Below are 19,996 nucleotides of genomic sequence, written 5' to 3'. Positions count from 1 at the left end.
TCTGAAGCCCATTCAGAAAGATTCACATCTGCTCACGTTCTTGCATCTCTTGACTGTTTCTTTTGTCAGAGACTCTCTTCCTGTGCTTGTTCACTTGAGTCTCCTGTGTCGGAGTTGATGTCACCAAACCTATGAAGGTCTTTTCTGATCCCTCCCTTCTCCCACTCCACCTCCCACCCCCCTGCTCCCAGACCCTGGGACAATTTTCTCTGGCCCAAATTCTATACCCCCCTCCAATTATAGGACCCCAAAGCACGGTACTTTTTTTCCAACGTTCCTGGTTGAAAGATAGTGAGGCAAGTGTTTGGGGTCAGTATAGATCCCAAAGTTTAAAATCCTTTTATTAAATTACTTCCTAAGTGTGCACCTTGGGGAAATTATTTCATTACTCTGAGCCTCAGGTTCCTCACCTGTAGCACCATGGGGATGCGATGAGAATCACCCTATGTCCCTCCGTGAGCGAACATTTACTTTTCTGTTGTCCCTGCTGGACCGGAGGCCCTGGGGAGCCGGAACCTGGTCAGACTCGTCTCCACCTCCCCACTGCCCAGCACAAAGGGGCCCCTCAGGCATTTGTGTGAAATTAATGAATAATGAAAGAGGTTTTGCAGTCTTCGATGGAAATTTAAGCCGGTGCTAAGGATGCCTAGACAAAGCATTCTGGGTATTTCTGGCTTATTGGAAATGTGGAAATGGACTTATTTTAATTTTTCATAAAAACCTTATCTTGAGACTAATTATCTCACTATTTGATGAGAGATCATTTAGGAGAGGAAAAAAGTGAAGACCTCTCTCTGACTGAATGGGATCCCAGCTTGGCTTAACTTTTTTTTTCCCCCTAGATTTCTTCCTCCTCAGAGACAGCCCTGTGCAATAACACAGAGAGTAGAAGCTCTTTTGCTTAATCTCCTAAACTTCAGTTTGGCCCCAAATACATGTAGTGTTTTAAATCGCAGCTGTTCCAGTTTTGCCCCTTCTCAGTACTGATATATTATGTGGAATGTTGAGATGAACATGATCATTAGGGAGCCAATGCCTTCACGTGCTTCTTCCCTCTAATGGCAAGCTTTTAAAAAGAAAAAGGGAGAGTGGCACACATTTTTCTGGGAGACTACTTTAAAGGTCAAGAAAACCCTGCTTCCCAAAGCAAGTAAAAGGTCATTGTTCACCCTTCAATTTTTGTCCTTTGGTTTCATTCTGCAAAAGTTCCTAGTGATGTCGCCTTAGTCACTTGAGGACACATGTCTCATGTTCTCCCACAAAATAGTGCCCCCGATCTCGACTTCAGTGCCTGTTTCAAAAGGGAATTATGAAAATTGCTTTGCCTGTGCCTTCTTTCCTCGTCTCTGAAGAAACAAAGCGAGCTCTGCTGCTGTTTCTCGCTCAGCTCCTTTTCTGTGTCATTGCTTTTTGGGAGGTTAGTTTAAGGCAAGCAAGGCAGACGAGAGGCCCGGGTTGAGAAAGACGTGGTGATCGAGACCTCCAGCGCATTAATAACTGATTCTCTCCTCCTTTCCTGCCCCCGAAACGCACACCCGCTCTCCCACCGCCTTCTGAAATTCACCCATCATATTTTCTAGATGAGTTAGAAGGGCAGGATAGAAGGATTTGTTTGGCCAGAAAAGATCTAGTGATAGTGCTTCTCTGTCCTTTTGGACCCGATGGCTCCCTTCCATTTTCTTTGAACTTTTTAATTTGACATAATTTCAGACTGATTGAAAAATTGTAAAACTAATACAGAGGATTTCTACACACCCTTCACTCAAATAACCCAAAATATTAACATTTTACTACATTTGCTTCGTCCCTCACCCTCTCTCTCCTTTTTTGGGAGCAAGTTGCCTGATGCCCCTTTACCTCAAAACACTTCTGTATATATTTCCTAAATAAAAGGGCATTGTCTTTCATAACCACAGTGTAAGGGTCAAAATCGTGAAATTAACATCGATCCAGTGCTATTGTCTGATCTGATCATACTCGGAATTGACTCAGATTCTGACAATTATCCCAACAACGTGTAGTGAAAGAACTGGATCCAGTTGTCTCTTTAGCCTCCTGTAATCTGGGGGAATGTGCTAGTCTTTCTTTGTGTTTCATGACATTGGCATTTTCGATGAGTACAGGCTAGCTATTTAGCAGATTGCTCCTCAATTTGGGTTTGTCTGGAGTTTCCCCATTATTAGATTCAGGAAAGGCATCTTTGGCAAGAATAGCACAGAAACAGTGTCATGTCTCTCTCAGGGGTATCATCTCCGGAGGCAGATGATGTCAGTGTGTTGTCTTCTTCCTGGTGATGTTAACTTTCATCTTTTGGTTAAGGTTGTGTCTGCCAGAGTTCCACTGAAAAAGTACTATTTTCCCTTTTTGGATTGATAAGTATCTTGTGGGAAGATACTTTAAGACTATATAATACCCTGCTACTCCTCACATTTTCACCCTCTTGTTTTAACCTCCTTCAGTGATTCTTGCCTGAATCGGTTATTATTGTGATGGTCACCAAGTGGTGTTTACTTAACCCCTTCATTCTATCTACATTTGTTGGTTGAGTTTCTACTGCCAGGAGAAGCTTTGTCTTCTCATTTATTTACCTCTGCAGGTGTGCCTGCATATTTAGTGTGGACTCGACTCGTGGATTCTCATTTTACCCAGTGAGTTATAATCCTTTACCGTCATTATTTATCTTGATGTTCAGATTATCCAAGATTTGACCAGTGGAGTCCTGTGTCCTTCCTGTCGCTCTGTGAGCACTCTCTTACTTTTTTGCCACAAGATATTCCAGGCTTTTGTTACGTTTTCCCTGCCCCAGTTTTGGAATCAGTCAAGTCTCCAAGAATCCCTGGTCTCTTCTGGTGGGCGTGAAGTGTGCTCATTGCTACAAGGTGTCATCCCACTGCCCTCCCCTTTTTATAAAAAATATTTTGTGATATTATCTTTATCATCCTGAAATGAAATATAATCAAGCTATACACATTGTTTAAAAACAAAACAACACCCATAATGTTCTCTAAAAGAGAAAATAAAGGAAAATGTATGCATTTCAGTAAGTAAATGCTTTGGCACTGTTATCCTGAAAGACATACTAAAGTGGTCAAATGCTTGCACCCACCTATAATGAATAACTTTGGATATAAGCAAAGTAAGACAGTTTGATTAAACATTATAGTGTCTGTCTTTCGGCCTCTCAGATAGATAGATAGCATAAACCACCATGCCATCAGTGAGGTGACACTTCTGAAATATTGATAAAATCCCAGGGCAAGAAAGGGCAGAGTGTAATTTGCCCTCTATTTGTACAATTGTTGCATTTCTGGAAAATTGTGATGCTCAACTTAAATCAGGTAGAAAATTCTTTTTGTTTGTTTGTGACAGAGTTGTGTTCTAGGCCAGCTCCATGCTGCATATCCATAGGTCTTTGACTTCACAAAGGTACAGCAGACTGCTCAGGGCACAGCCGTCTGTCTGGCATTCAGGCCCCTGCCCACCAAATGCTGGTAGTGCTCTCCCTTCACTGTGACAGGCAAAAACACTCCTAGAACTTCCCGAAGCCCTCCTTTGGTGGCAGTGCTGGCGTCCATCTCCACGGAGCACAGCGTGTTCATCTGTCTTCCTTAAGAAACACAAATGCTGTTATATTGCTTGAAGGTGTTTAATTTTTAAGAATCATATTCCAGAATTATGTCTAACATTCAGGTTTCCCTGACTCCCACTTTACTTTTGGAATGGAGGCGACCTCCTCTGTCTCTCTGCCTGGGTGGGAAAGCAGCCTCAGCTCGCTGCCTTGGGTGGCCAGAGCTTGCTCACAGGGAGGTTGTCCACGCTGGGTAGGAGAGTCGTGGCCTCTCACAGCACAGTGCCACCCTGCAAGCCATCTTGCCATGACCTTGTTCTCCAAAGAGTGTATGGAGGAACGCTGGAAGCCCTAAGCAGACACAGACCTCCAGAGATATTAATTAGCCATAGAGCTAAAGGAGTACCAAAGGAGAACTAATCACAGGAATTAGAAAGGACCCGAGAGAACATCCGGGCCACTCTCTTCTGGGTGAGTGCCCTCCACACCTGGACAGGTGCCCAGGCGCCAGCCTGTAGTTGGTCATTTTCAGAAATGGGCAATTTAATATTTTTCTAGGCAGTTCATTCCACTGAGGACTGTTCTAAATTTTTTAATTATTCCCAAATTGAGACCTTTCTACCTGTATCATCTTCTCTTCCCCATCCCCTCTGGATATGGTTTGGTGCTGTTGGTCCCATGGAACATATATGTCCCCTGTAGACCCTATGACTACACTTCAGAAATCTCAAAGTTGTGTCCATGTGTCCTGAGCTTTCTTGGCTCCAGTCTTTGACATTGTACTTGACATTGAGATTATTGTGATGAACATGCCTGAGTTCTTGTCCTTATGAAGCTTTTAGTGTAGCAGGAAGGCCAGTACTGCACAAGCACTGAGCATACAGGCTGATGTCAAATACCCCTGCCTCCTTTTCCGTAGGAGTGGAAAGGTGTGGAGGAAAGAGGCTGGCTTCTGGAGCTTGAGTTGACACTGCCTACAGCTGCACGTGTGGCCTTGCGTTATTCTTTGCTTCACGCTCTGATTCTTGTTTCATCCTCTGTAAAACCGCAGGCAGATGAACATTCACTCCACAGTGTGTTAAATAAGAACACTGTAAAGCGCCCAGACACTCAATGCATGGTTGTTTCTTCCTCTTGCTCTTTTCATTCCCCCAGTGTGACATGTTTAAAGAAGCTTCTAGATATTTAGAAAGGGCTTACAGCTCAGATTAAAGTGGCTTATCAGAGTAAAATCACTCAGATTTATCTCTGCTGCTCTCGGACTCCACCCTTTGTTAGATAACCAGGGGTACTTTAAAAATTAGATGAGCAAAACACAAATAAGGAGATCATGCCTATTTGGATTCAAGGCAAAGGCAAAATAGTAACTTGTCTCTCAGATTAATTGTTGTGTGTTTAATGTTGAAACACATATTGACTAACGTCACCATTGACTGATATCACCGCATCACCATGTCTTAGATATTGAAATTATAATCAGCCCACATTATTAATCTGAATATACGTGAGCTCTTGTCGGTGTTCTCTAAATACATTATAATTAAAATTTTTTTTAACATTTATTTATTGTTGAGAGACAGAGACAGACAGAGCATGAGCAGGGGAGGGGCAGAGAGAGAAGCAGACACAGAATCTGAAGCAGGCTGCAGGCTCTGAGCTGTCAGCCCAGAGCCTGATGCGAGGCTCGAACTCACAGACCGTGATATCATGACCTGAGCCGAAGTCGGACGCTTAACCGACTGAGCCACCCAGGCACGCCCAAATACATTATAATTGAAAAAGTGTTCTCTGGGGCACCTGAGAACAGGGGTGGCTCAGTCAGTTAAGTGTCTGACTCTTGATTTTGGCTCAGGTCATGATCTCACGGTTGTGAGGTCGAACCCCATGAGATAGAGCACCTCGTCGGGTCTGTGCTGGGCATAGAGCCTGCTTAAGAGTCTCTCCCTCTCTCTCTGCCCCTCCTCTGCCTGCTCCCTCCTCTTTCTCTCTCTCCTTTCTTTCTCTCTCTCAAAAAAAAATTTTTTTTTTTTTTTTTTTGGTGTTGTCTGGTCTTGAAGGTCTGGAGAATGCTGGACTAGAGAAGTTTATTATAATCCCCTTTTGATGGATGAAGATATTGACGCTGTGGGACTAACAAATACCCTACTATTTCCTGTACATTATCTCTCTGTGGCTGCTCAGTTTATGGGATTGTATCCTGATATCCTGACCACTGTCCTGTTGCGGTGGTTGCATAACTCTCCTGTCTTTATGGGTCATAGGTGAGGTCTTCCCTAGAGAGGGAGAACTTTCCAGCGTCAGTGTTAGGGGATCTCTTAGCTGAGCCTCCAGGGAATCTAGGTGTGCTCCTAGACATGGGAAAACACTACCTTCTGCCATCCAAGGTCACTCCGCAGAGCCCTGTTGTACTGAGATGAGAATAAACAATTCTGTAAACAGGACTGTCTCATTGCGTGCTCTTCTCTGTGTTTATTTCCCTTCTGCTCTCCTTGAGTCATTCATTAATAACAGTCTTTTAGAGCTTGATCCCATCTAGGCTGTGGGGAAGTAAGGAAAGAGTTGGAGCCCATGCTTGGTTCAGGGCGTTAGCGGAGATCAAACTCCCTCCTGTCCTAAATCCCTTGTGGTGGAGACCGTGGCTACAGAGATATCCCCATGGGGAAGGTGGATTGGGGGGAACAGTCAGGGGAGCCTGTTCCCACACAGAGTGGCCTCCACTGCCACTCTCTGATGCATTTAGGAAACAGGGAAGTTTCCTTACACATGACCACTGAGGTCACAAAGGGGATGCTGGGCTGACGTGCCTGTGAGCCCATCTAAGAGTAGGCAGAGGACTTGTCCAGTGGCCACCTGCTACCATTGAAACAGAGTGGGGTGGGGGAAGCAGACAGTGTTTATTTGAGGACAAGTGCTCATAAAGCTGGCCTCCAGTGGCATGGGAGGAGCTCCTTTGTAAAACTCAGCCCAGCCTGGCTTCCAACCAGCTCGCTCATTCAGAACACCACAGAGCTTCACATGATCAAAGGCATGTAAAAGTAATTCCTACATGTCAACACCTTCGTGCTCCTTGAAATTTAAACCAGCAGTTGAAAACTGGAGCCTGGCGGGAGATCCTGTTCTCACTCTCCTGCTGTAAATGATCAGGCTAATGACTGATGAGTTCCCAGAAGGGCACTTGGCTGCCCGGCCAGGTTCTCAGAGGAGATTGGTTTCTTGGTTTGTCAGGTTTATACCCAGTGCTTTTCCGGTAGACATCAGAGCTCTTGCCCAGCAGCACCAGCACCTGCATTGCTGTCCTGCCTGCCCAGTGACTTGGGGCTGGGCACACCCAGCAACAGACCATGCCATTGGCACTCAGGGCAGCAAGCATCTGGGTCTGTGGCCCTGGTCCCCAGAGTCACCTCAGACTTCCCGGCCACGCCCCACTCCTTACTCTCCCTGCCCTCCTGTCATTTGACGTGCCATGTCCTAACTGTGATTTGTAGGTCATCTGACTTCTCTGAACCTCAGATCCTTTCTGTGTAACATTATTAAAAATGGTATCACACACATGCACAAAGGATACTAAAGAACACAACAAAAATAGAAACATTTTGGGCAACATGGGTGTGAAGGGGGTCAAAAGGTATAAACTTCCAGTTATAAAATAAATAAGTCATGGTTACCATAGTTAATAATATTGTGTTGTAGGGGGGGCCTGGGTGGTTCAGTCGATTAATTGACCAACTCTTGATTTTGGCTCAGGTCATGATCTCATGGTTCATGAGATTGAGCCCCGCATCAGGCTCTGCTGACAGTGTGGAGCCTGCTTGGGATTCTCTCTCCCTCTCTCTCTGCCCCTCCCCCACTTGATCTTGCTCTCTCTCTCTAAAACAAAGAAATAAACTTTAAAAAAATAATAATGCTGTATAGTTTATTTAAAAGTTGCTAAGAGAGTAAATCTTAAAGTTCTCATTTCATCTCATTTTTCTTAAAAATTTTGTGGCTATGTGTGGTGATGGATATTAACTATACCTATTGTGGTAATCATTTTGTAATGTGCATATATTGAAAGATTATGTGGTACACCTGGAACTAATATGTTACATGTCAGTCACATCTCCTGAAAAAAGCGTATAAATATAGAACATATATTTGACTAAGAAGGGATAGCCAGTAAACTGAAAATCTGCCCCCTCCTCACCAAATAATAGTAGCAAACATTTATGTAGCACTTAGTACATGCCTGACACTACTTTTTAAAGATTAATTAATTAATTACAGCACCACTTTTCAAAGGCGCTTCACGCATATTAATTCATTCAGTCTTCAAGACATCCCTTGTGAGGTTGATATATCATTCTTTCTATTATATTCATGAAAAAAACAGAGGCAGAGAATTTAGGTGTTTTGCCCAAGAATATAGTTTTTAATTTTTTTTTTAAGTTTATTTATTCTGAGAGAGAGAGAGCTCAAGCAGGGGAGGGGCAGAGAGAGAAGGGGACAGAGGATCCCAAGTGAGCTCTGTGCTGACAGCAGAGAGCCCGATGTGGAGCTCGAACCCACAAATTGCAAGATCACGACCTGAGCCAAAGTCAGACGCTTAACCAACTTGCGCCACCCAGGCGCCCCTATATATATATATATATATTTTTTTTTTTTTTTTAATAAATAAAAAAGAAAAATCAATATCAGTAGATTTTTCATAGCATAGCTCTGAGGATTCAGTAAAACATCTGTAATGTAAGTGAGTTTTAAATGCTCATGCATGGTTATTATATATTATTATTAATTACATGTTTAAAATATTAAGCTGTAAGCCTTCTTCTAGAATCTGGTATATGAAAGACGGTACGATTTAGCAGACAAGATGTAGCCTCTGGGAATTTGGACGTACATGTGTGTTCAGATCCTGGCTCCCTAGTGTGCAAACTGTCTGACCTGGGGGGATATACCTAACCTGGTAAGTCCCATTTTTCCTCACCTGCGATGGAGGGGACTCTGGTAGTGTTCACTTGAACCATATGGAATTGCCTGTATCTGTATGGCTGGCTGTGACCTATGAAAATGGTGATTTCCTATGGCTCACTCTCCAGTGCCTCCCTCATAGGGTTGCTCCTAAGGATTGAAGAGAATCTCCTAAGGATTGAAGAGAATCTGTGGAAATACCCAGTACAGAGCCTGAAGTGAGCTCTTCCAGCCGCCTAGGAAGCTATCAGAATAACAGAGGTGAGAAATGCTGAGAGCAGTAGAGGACAGCAAGGCATGTGAGGAGATAGAAATGTCAGAATTTGGTGACTGGATAGGGCAGGTGATGGGCAAGAAGGTAGAAGCCAGGGTGACGCCCAGATTTCTGACTTGGGGACAGGGGTGGATGGTGGCACTGTTTACTGATACAGGGGACACAGGAGCAGTAGATCTGAGGAAGGAGGCAACGGGTTTGGTTTTGGCCCGGCTGAATTTTTGATGCCTATGGAGATGTCTAATTATATGGCTCTGGAGCCCAAGAGAGAGGTGTGTGCTAGAGATAAGAGGATGAGTAGTCAGCTGCGTGCAGGGTGCTTTAGTTGAAGTCCTGGGAGTGGTTGGAATCCCCCGGGGATTAGCCCTGGAAAGAGTGTTAACTGTGATCTCGGACAAAAGGTAACAATACTGAACAATGGAAGACATGGCATTTGCTGAGTCCCGCTCCACGCAATCTTCCTTGCTACGTGGGGACAGATGAGGGTGGGGGAGTTAGCATTTCAGTTAACTTAGCCCCTTTTTTTGTAGGACTTGCAGTATGGGAGAAAGCTCTAGTTACAAAGCACAACAGTGAAAGAGCTATTACTCATCCTGTAGGCTTTAGATCTCATGTGTACGTATTAACGCTCATAGCCGATTGCCTGGCACTGATCAGTACTGCAAACGGGGGTGCTATTTTAGCCAAAAGAGCATCGGAAGGAGGACTCCTGGTTTGAATGTTGCAAAATATGACGTTGATATTCTTGTGGGGGGGGGGGGTTGGTTAAAGCTCAATGTGTGAAGTACGGTAAGAATGCAAGAGATTCAAGGACGTGGTGTTGGGAAGCAGGACAAGCTAGGGCTGGCGATCTGACGTGCTTTTGATTAGTGTGGTCATATACATTTGGAGGTGAGCTAAAGATTATTTCGCCAGTTCATTAGCAGGAAACCCTCAGTATCGAAACAAGTTTAGCTGGAAGGGGAGCTGGCTTAGTAATCAGGTGTTGCTTTCCGGGTGGGATCAGCTATGATGCCTTGTGGGGTCTCAGTAGGAGACTGTGGGGAAGGGACTCTGGGAATTTGGACATACACGTGTGCTCAGATCCTGGCTCCCTAGTGTGCAGACTGTCTGACCTGGGGGGATATGCCTAACCTGGTAAGTCCCGCTTTTCCTCACCTGTGATGGAGGGGACTCTGATAGTGTTCACTTGGACCATATAAGATTGGTAGCAGAGCGAGGGTCTGCCTGCGGGGGCCAGCGAATCACACCAGGCTTTGGGTGGGACTCTGCCGGGGTGAATGTGAGGCTGCTGTCAGAGGGGAGCAGGGAAGGACTGAGGGGCAGGAGACAGGCCCAGCCGCTGGGCACAGTGCTGTAGTTCAGATACCAGCCAAGTAGGTCAGGGACGAGCCTCAGTATGGAAGCTGGAGGATGATCAGGAGACCAGGACAGAATAATAAAAAATAAGGGAACGTGAAATCAAAAGTAGTGCTATAAAAAATAGTAGTGGGTTAAATACGAATGCAAGGTATTCTTTCCGTCTTGTAGGTGGGGATACTGAATACAGACAGCTTAAGTAGCTTGGCCAAGGCTCAGCTCGGAAGTGGCCAAGCTGAGATTTGAACCCAGGTCCGTCTGACTCCAAAGCCCGTGCCCTCTGCTCGGCTGCTGCCCCCACAGACACTCAGACGCATGGACCTGGTGGTGGTAAAGGGGAGCTGCCGCCGGGACCCTCCTGTGTCCAAGGACCCTGAAGCCCCTAGGATGCAGCCTCGGGCCCAGCAAGCCTGGTCAGAGCCTGGTCAGGGAACTCGAGGGAGAAGGGGGGAGCCTGGGGATACCAGGCAGGGCTGATGCCTGGCTGCTGAGCCGCTGTCCCCGAGTCCCCTCTCCCAGTGTTGAGGGGAGACCTGAGAGGAAAACGGACAGTCTCACGAAATGACTGGTTCCTTCCTACTAAGCAGGTTTTATAGTACCGGGTGTATTCTAGAGTGGCTTTTTGATAGCTCACTAATGATGGATAGATTACGGCCCACATAAAGTTGCCGTGCACCAAGAGTGGGATCCATTACGTTGCGCTGACAACAGGCTGCATCTGGGTAAAGCCCGTGGAGAGGCTCCTCTTTGCCTCCGAGTCTTTGTGATTGTGAGCGCCCGCTTCCTCGAGCTCGCGTGGCGCTCTGTCCGCCTCCCCGTACAGTGAGAGCATCTTCCAGAGGCAGGGCGGCTTGGGCCCAGGACTGCTGCTCCAGTTCTACCTTCTCGCTGGGTGCCCGCAGGCTTCTGTAGTCTCTGGCCTCCATTTCCTCAGTCTCCCTAGAATGGAGGCTTGAAGATCGGCTAAGGCGATTGCACTTCCAAATTTATTAGAATACCAAACAAATGTTATTATTCAGAATGAGGAGAGAACTTCTTTCCAGGTTTTCTTCTAAAAGACCTCTTCAGGGGCACCTGGTAGCTCAGTCGGTTGAGTGTCCGACTTCGGCTCAGGTCACGATCTCACAGTTTGTGGGTTTGAGCCCCACATCAGGCTCTGTGCTGACAGCTCAGGGCCTGGAACCTGCTTCAGATTCTGTCTCCCTGTCTCTGTTCTTTCCCTGCTCCTGCTCTGTCTCTCAAAATAAATAAAAACATTAAAAATAAGGAGAGAAAGAAAGAAAGAAAGAAAGAAAGAAAGAAAGAAAGAAAGAAAGAAACAAAGAAAGAAAGACCTCTTCAGGGGCGCCTGGGTGGCTCAGTTAAGCGTGACTCTTGATTTCAGCTCAGATCATCATCTCATGGTTTATGGGTTCAAGCCTCACGTTGGGCTTAGCACCGACAGCTCGGAGCCTGCTTGGGATTTTTCCTCTCCCTGCCCCTCCCCCACTTGTGCTCTCTTTGTCTGTCTCTCAAAATAAATCAATAAACTTTAAAGAAAAATAAAATAAAATTTAAAAGACCTCTTCAGATGACTGAATCAAATATAGTAAAAAGCACTTTGGGTTAGAAACCTGGACGGATGTGAGGGCGATCTGGCTGCGACATCTGTCACCCCATTGATCGCCATCGTTGATTCGGCTGATCTGGCTGGCTAGGCGGGTGTCCCCTTCCTCCCTCACCGCTCCATGTGCGTCCCTCCTGAAGCTGTGCGCTCGGTCGAAGAGGACGACCTTCCCCGATAGAGGAGGACCGTTCTTCAGTCAAGGGTATACGAGTAGCTGCACTCCCCTGCTAGAACCTCCAAACAAGCTCTCAAGGTCCATTTGTAGGAGAACGTAGGGTAGTCAAGCTTCCAAGACTCCAGAAAAAAAAAAAAAAAAAAAGAAACCTGGAGGTGTTGTGTTTCAGTTCTGGCTCTGCCACTAGCTGTGTGGCCTTGGGCAAGTCTCCAGTTTCTTTGTTTACAGAGTGTGTGTGTGTGTGTGCGTGCGCACCCGTGCGTTCATGCACACACGGTGATGACTCCTTCCTGGGCCTGGCCAGACTGGGTATGAAGATACAAGGCCGCTCCGTGGCTGTCTGGAATCACTCTTCTGACAGCAGCTGGCCCCAGCTAAAGCAGGACGAATCCTGCTTTTCTTGGCTATAACTGTATTCCTACAACTACCTCCTTCTATACTTTGCCTGTTAAACAAAAGTTCCTGCATGTTAACTGCTTTGAGTTTTCCCAAAGAATAGAGTTGTCACGGAAAGATCACAGACTTTTTGAATCTGATCAACTTGGTTTCAAATAACTTTACTGTTTCTTAGCTGTGTGACTTTGGCCCTGGGACTCTACATCTCTGAGCCTCTATTTCCCTGCAGCGTTGCTGTGAGAATTCAGTAGATCGTAGCTGCAAAGCACATAGCACAGGATATGTGTTCCACAAATGGTAGTTTAGAGGAAACTTTTCTTACTTGTTAAAGTAATTTTGTTTCTACAGGAGAAGTTGGTTTATCTGGCAATCTGTCAGCTACATATCTGTTAACTAATATGCCTGCAGTTCACACATGTCATAGTAATCAAGCTTCTTGATAGTATTTTGGAAAGTATTTATTGAGCTTCCACCCCGCTACGTATGGGAATAGTGACTAGACTAAAGGCATGGTCTTCATCCTCAACAGGCTCATAATCAAGTGGGAGAGACAGAACAATAAATAATAATAATAATAATAATAGCCCACCATGTTTGCCTGGCACTTCACAGTCTTTAACTGGTGTAATCTTCACAACAGCCCCAAGGCAGGGGCACTCCTATTAGTCCCATTTTGCAGGTGAGCAAACTGAGACACAGAGAGGTACGAACATTGTTGAGGGTTACCCAGCTAGTAAGTAGTGGCAACACTGGGCTTTGTACCACTGCTGGCTGTCGGCCACAGCATCCGTGTTCTTAGCTTTCATAATGTACATTTCTTAACTATGTTCTTAGCTTTCATAATGTACATTTCTTAACTATGTAACTGGAATACAAGAGAGCTCCAAACTTAAAGACGCAGGTGATATTACAACCTGATAGAGATGTGCTGTAGAAAGTTTAGATGCCGCAGCCATGGGAGCACAGAGGACCAGAGTGGCCATTCTGTCTGGAGGGTGATAAGCCAGGAAAGGATGCTCAGAGGGAACCTGTGAGCTGGGTCCTAGATGCTTAGTAGCGGCTCTGCCGGCAAAGAAGGGGAGGGGCTGATGGAGGCGGATGGAAAACGCTGTGAGGGTGTAGAGGAGAGACAGTGGGACAGAGGGGAGGGAGGGGACAGAAATGAGGCAGCGGCTCTAGCAGGTGAGGGCTAGCCTGCCAGAGAAGGAGGGCCTTTTAAGCCATGCCAAGGGTTTACACGCGAGTGGTCCGATACCACTCCGTGGGAGTAATTAATGGCATTTCTTTTCGACTATTCAAGGAAACCCAGGATGCTCATCAGTGATAAAACGAACAGTTTTTGTTTTTTGTTTTTTTGTTTTTTTTTAATTTGCACTTAAGTGTCTGGAACTGGAATGCTTCAAAAGCCAGGGGGTGGTGAAGTGGGTGAGCATGTAGTGGCAGGTACAGGTCCTTCCGTGGGGCCTGTGGTCCCTCCACTAGCCACTGGGCTGAGAAGCGTACTGGGATACCCTTCCAAATATCCTCCAGTTCAAGATATTCCATGTCTGAGTTTAAAAACCTGAGTCATGAGCGTCACCCCAGCCAGACAGCAGTTCTTACTTTTGCTAATGCTGTGAAAGCCACTGCGAGAGTCGAGTATGTATCTGTATGAGACAGCGGACAACGCGTCCAATTCCTATGAACAGTAAGGGGCTTGAGGAATGACGTTACGAAGTCTCATGTTGGCTCCGTGAATACCGGTCAGCGAGGGGAGCTCCCAGGTCCCCTTCCCACCCCAGCTTGCCTTCCTGCATTCCCTAAACTGTAGGCTGTGCTATCTCCCACACCACTGAAGCCGCCTCTCTCACCTTCACCTGCATCCAGTCACTGGGTGCCCTCGAACCCACCTCTGCCTCACTTCCCAGCCCAGCCCAGCCCAGCCCAGCCCGGGCCTTCAAGACTTTGACAGCCCCGAATCTTCCTGCGTCTGGTCTTGTTTTTTCCAAACCATCCTCCTCATGCAGACGACTGGTATGGGTGCCCACCACCCCCAGGTTGAAAATCTACCAGTGGAGGGGCGCCTGGGTGGCTCAGTCAGTTGAGCGTCTGACTCTTGATTTCGGCTCAGGTCATGATCTCACAGTTTGTGGGTTCGAGCCCCATATCAGGCTCTGTGCTGACAGCGCGGGTCCTGCTTGGGATTCTCTCCCTCCATCTCTCTCTCTCTCTCTGTTCCTCGGCTTGCTTTCTCTCTCTCTTCCAATCTCAAAATAAATAAACATTTAAAAAAAAAAAAAGAAAAAAAGAAAATCCACCAGTGGCTTATGGGATCAAGTATAAATAGAAGACATTTTGTGATCTCCTCTGCTCCTCTAGCCTCTCGTTCCCAGGTGGGCTCATCTCCCCCCTTGAACTATCCCTGTGTAACTGGGCCCGTCATGGAGGCTACAGCCATCGTCCAGGGGCTTGATGGCCCCAGATGTATCTCCTGAGCTCCAGACAGACATTTCCGGGGGCCACAGAGCCTCTCCAGCTATGCGCCCTCCAACCTCCTCTGTCTGGATTGCCATCTCCGCCGGGCCTCCTGAGACCTCTCTCCTCTTCCCTTCCCTGGGAATACCACCACCATAACCTAGACATTCGGGAGCTGTCCTCGTGCTCCTCTGTCCCTCACCTACTCACCCAGTTCTGTCGATTTTACCTCCAAAATATTCTCAAACCTGCCTTCTCCCCCTTCATCCCCCTGCCAGCCTCTGTTCAGGCTCCTCCTCTCTGCTCCTGACCTCTGCCCCCTCCACGCCATTTTCTGTGCAGCAGCCAGAGGGGTGTTTCTAAGGACGCATCCAGTTTGGCTGTTTCCTTCTCAGAACCCTGCAGTGACTCTCCATTACTTCAAGACATTGTCCAGACTCCCTAAAATGAAGTTCAGGGTCCTTCCCTGTCAGGCCCCACCCCATGCCTAGCCCTGGTCTTTTTCCCTCCCCTTCCTCACATCCTTCCCTCATTCACTATAGATATGGGCTCTGGAACCCGCCTGTCTGTGTTTAAATCCTGACTCCGTATCCTGTTGACTGTGTGACCTTTGGCAAGCTAATTAACATCTCTGGGGCCCCATTTCCTGAACCGTAAAATAGGGTTGTGGAGAATTAAGTGAGATGATAATGTAACGTGCTTGTGCTTAGAACAGCGCCTGACCCACGAGCACCTCACTGGTGCGATTTCCAGCACTCTGCCCATTTCACTGCTCTCTGTTCTGCAGCCGTGGGAACGGTTTGCAGTTGCCCAGACTGGTCTGTCTTTCCCCCGCTTTCATTAAGACCCACCGCAGCAGGACGATACCTGCACGGTTCTTCCTCTTGGTGTCACCTGTCTGCCTCCCACGCTGCCCCTTCCTGTCTGGCGCTGGGGACTGCCTCGTCCTCAGCTGACTCGGTGATCACCTTGAACACTGGGAGTAGGGATTTGCCCTGAGAGCGAGGCTCGGTCCGCGGAGGTTGGAAGGGGCCGGTCCCCGCACGCATGCGCTCTGTGACATCTGCTTGTCTTCCAGAAGCTGTTTTACCTATGCCTGTGACACCAAGGGTCTCCGTTGCTAAGACTGAATGCAGACCCACCTGAGTGACAGAGGACCGCTCCAACCGGCTTCGACTTCCCTGGTGTTGCAGACACAGTGTTTCTTCAGCAACTGTCCTCTCAGCTGCCCTCGCTGCTAATGATGTTTTGTGGCTTAGTATTCCAGTTGCTGAATTTCTCTCTGAAAATATTTTAGCTTGCTTCCCCCAGATGCCCAGCCGGCTTCCTCAAGTGCATCGTAAATCTCCAATCCAGATCTCCTGCTCTTGGAGATCTTCCCGCTGCACTCCTCACGGTGGCACAGCATAAACTCTCCGCTGATGAATGTCCCTTGCGTGTTTGTAACACAGCCTTCAACTCCGGTGATATCAAGATAAATCAATGTTCAGAACCTGTTAGATGGCAGAAGCCAGGGACCTTAGTGTGACCTCTTTATCTTATAGGTGAATACAACAAAGCCCAGGAGGTTAGGTGACTGTCTCAAGGTCACACCATCAGAAATGACCTGACTAAATTGGGGCTAGAAATCAGATTTTCTGCTTTTTTTTTTTTTTACTTCAGTTTTCTTCCTAACTCACCAAAAAGCTATTTATTTGCGTGTTTTTATTAAAAATTTTTAAAAACTTAAAAAAAATTGAGGTGCCTGGGTGGCTCAGTCGGTTCAGCGTCCGACTTTGGCTCAGGTCTTGATCTCACGGTTCATGAGTTCGAGCCCCGCATCGGGCTCTGTGCTGACAGCTCGGAGCCTGGAGCCTGTTTCGGATTCTGTGTCTCCCTCTCTCTCTGACCCTCCCCCGTTCATGCTCTGTCTCTCTCTGTCTCAAAAATAAATAAACATTAAAAAAATTAAAAACAAAAACATTGCAGTAAAATATGCATAACATAAAATTTACCACCTTCACCATTTTTAAGTGTATAGTTGAGTAGCATCGTCTCCAGAACTCTTTTCCTCTCCCCACACTGAAACTCTGTGCCCACCGAACACTAACTCTCTACTTCTCCCTCCCCTCAGTCTCTGGTAACCACTCTACTCTGTATCTATGAATTCTGACTCCTCTAGGTACTTTATGTAAGGGTGACCATTCAGTGTTTGTCCTTTTGTGTGATGGCTTATCTCCCTGAGCATAATGTCAGGGTTCATCCATGTTGTAGTAGGTGTCAGAATTTCCTTCCTTTTTATGGCTGAATGATCTTCTATTGGACGGGAATAGCACAATTTGTCCATCCCCTCATCTGTTGATGGACACTCAGGTTTGGCTATTATGAGTCATGCTGATACGAACATGGATATACAAATATCGGTTCACCGAGAAGTATTCCTTGTACATTTAGATTTAGAGACCCTTGCTGCTGCCCACCCTTGCCACACTCCTCTGTTTTTTTCTTTTTTCCTAATGGCAAGTTTGGAAAATACAAAAAGGCACAATGAAGAGTATAGAAGTCATGGATTTTTTTTTTTTTTGGTGATATATATTTACAGGATTTTATATTCACGCTGCCCATAATTTTAAAAGTTTTATACATCCTGAGAGAGAATTTTGACAGATAGTCCCATCTATGTGGTAGGGAGAACAACGTGGAATGTATTTAAGGAACCGAGAGCGTGAACATGGAATGTGACCTTGGCCAGCCCTAGTCTTTCAGAGAGGAGTTCATTCAAAGTATGATCTTACCGTAACAGTCTACTGAGGGAGCTCTTTGTGGTGGTGCTTCCTTAAGACCATTATTAGTAGAGCGGGTTACTGCTAAAAGTCAGAATTTTGAACTGGGGTCTTTTCCCAGTCACATTTCTCAGATATCCACTAGGGGGCAGTAAAAGACATAAATTTTCCCTTAGGCCGGATGAGTAGCAAGCGGTCAGGCCACCACATCCTGTTTGCATCTCTTTCAACCACCCATGCATAGTTACAAGATAATGGATTTCACGTCCAACAGCGGCTCTGGGTAAAACTGGAGATACCACCAGCTGTAGCCTACGTGCCGGTCTTCCTCGCGTTCAGGCTAACATCAATGCAGAAAACTTCATTCTCTAGGTTGGTCCCAGATTGTATTTTGCTTTAATTCACATTGGTTCAGCGATTCTCAAGCTAAGGGAACATCAGAATCACTCGTCATGCTTTTTCCAAAATCCACATGCCCAGGTCTCATCCCAGATCTATTAAATCAGACTCTCTCGGGCTGAGGCCTAGTTATAGACCGTATTTTTATTCCGGTCCTCGAGTTCACTAAGAACCAGTGCATTAGCGCTTGACTCTAATAACCGGAGGGAAAGGGCCACCCTTGAGTAAAACCTCGGAGGAGAGTGAATATGAATTCTGGAAAAGCTCTTTCCCTTTTAAAAATAGAAGTCACTGAAGGATCTGGTGGCTATGGGAACCCCACTTGGAAGAGCTATGAGGCTTTCCCATAGACTGTGCCTCTGTCGTAAGAAGCTAGGAACCTGAGAGAAGCTCTGGAACTGGGGAAGTCCTGGCAAACTCAGCATCTGTGGTTACAGCTCCAAGAAAGCCATGCTCGGGGGCCAGCCCCCTTATTGTACAGCCAGAGTTCAGATCCCAACTGTCTACCACATTAAGAGAACCTTCCCTATAGTATTCGGGAGAAAGAGGCCTTTAATTTTATGTTGTAGAGGTAAATTGGCATAGAGAACCTGAGGTGAGGTCAGACAGCCTCCATCTCCTCGGAACCATCCCACCAGCCAGTTAGGTCAGCTTCCCAGTTTGAATTATGGGAGGACTGGATGGCATTGATCTCTGAGGATCCTTCCAGTTCTAAAATTTCAATGATCCCATTAGTATTAATAATCATGATTTGTATGGTCCTATTCTGGCAAAGAGCAGAAGAAATATTCAGTAATGCAATGAATGACAGAGACTATTGACCACGTAGTTTAATTTATTTAAGGCATATACACTGAATTCAAAGGAGAAAATATTGCTCCCGATAATATATTGAACTGTTAGTATCTTTGGCATAGTAAAAGCTTTCCAGAGGGAAAAATTATCCATCGCTGCAAACTTGACATTTTTCACTTCCTGATCCATAACTGCCATTTCTCCAGCATGCTTATATTTACTGTGAAGGGCCAAATGTATGAATGCTTTGGATGAATATTAAATAACTACATAAACGTCAAGGTCACAGTTGCAAGAAAGGCTCAGTGGAGGGCCCTGGGAGGCTTGCATTGATCTCTCGTGAACTTCCATTCTCGAATCCTGCTGACAAGGGGAAACAATTGATGTGGACCATTATTAAGGTTTTAAGTGTTTCTCCATTGTTAAAGATCTTTTACAAGCCCGGAGTAACCGATAGTGCCCAAGGAATTGGCAAAAGCTTCACTTAGAAATATAGGCTGGCCAGAGAGATAAGTACAACCCAGAGCGCAGATGTCCTGGGCTGAGCTTACACAGCAAAGGTGGAGGGCTGGGGTGAGCCCAGTGCTGGGGCCCGCCACCTCCTCGGCCCCCCAGGCTCGGCTCTGAGTTACAGAGTTCAGAATGGAAGGCCTGCTCTGGGGTCCGGCACATCACAAGCTGCAGAGAGACCGGCTGCCCCTTTCACATCCACCTCCGCGTTTCCTCCAGCTCCCCTCCCCCAGCGCGCCATTCAGTCCACAGCTGCACAGAGGACCTGACAAGTGTCCGGGGGAATTGGGTGCATATGAATTATGCAGACCTGCAGATCCAGACTGACTGTCTGGACTGGTCAAGTGCCCTGGATAATTATGTGAATGTCCTGCTGACCTGGAGATGGGAAGACAGCAGACATTATGGATGGCAGAATCTACTTTCAAAAAGATCTCCACAGACTGGAGGAGGATGGGCCCAGTCTACCAGATGAACTGAGTAATAGATATAAATGATGGCATGAACATTTCCCTGCACGAGCTCCCCGTTCGGTCTTAGGCTCGGCCCTTTGCACGTTTTAGTTTATTTCTTTACCGCGAGCCAGTGAGGGTAGGTTTGTAGATCTCCATTTTGAAGAGGAAGAAACAGAGACATGGCAGGGTAGAGGAAGGTGCAGGTGCTGTAGAGTCCTTGATCGAGATTCCAATCCCACTTCTACCCCTCAGCTGACAAATCACTTCATCCTTAACAGTTAGGAATAGCTAGGCTT

General features: G+C 46.4%; 1 protein-coding gene across 10 annotated transcripts in view; it reads left to right on the top strand.

Annotated features, from left to right (window-relative positions):
• TTLL11 (tubulin tyrosine ligase like 11) overlaps positions 1–19,996 on the top strand; it is a 238,451-nt gene that overhangs the window by 78,825 nt on the left and 139,630 nt on the right. The gene's annotated exons all lie outside the window — the stretch shown is intronic.

This window comes from Panthera pardus, unplaced genomic scaffold, assembly GCF_024362965.1.
Source record: "Panthera pardus isolate Hobbes unplaced genomic scaffold, ASM2436296v1 HiC_scaffold_20, whole genome shotgun sequence".
Lineage (NCBI taxonomy): Eukaryota > Metazoa > Chordata > Mammalia > Carnivora > Felidae > Panthera > Panthera pardus.
Note: the sequence above shows the minus strand (reverse complement) of the source record. Positions and strands in the feature narration are given on the sequence as shown.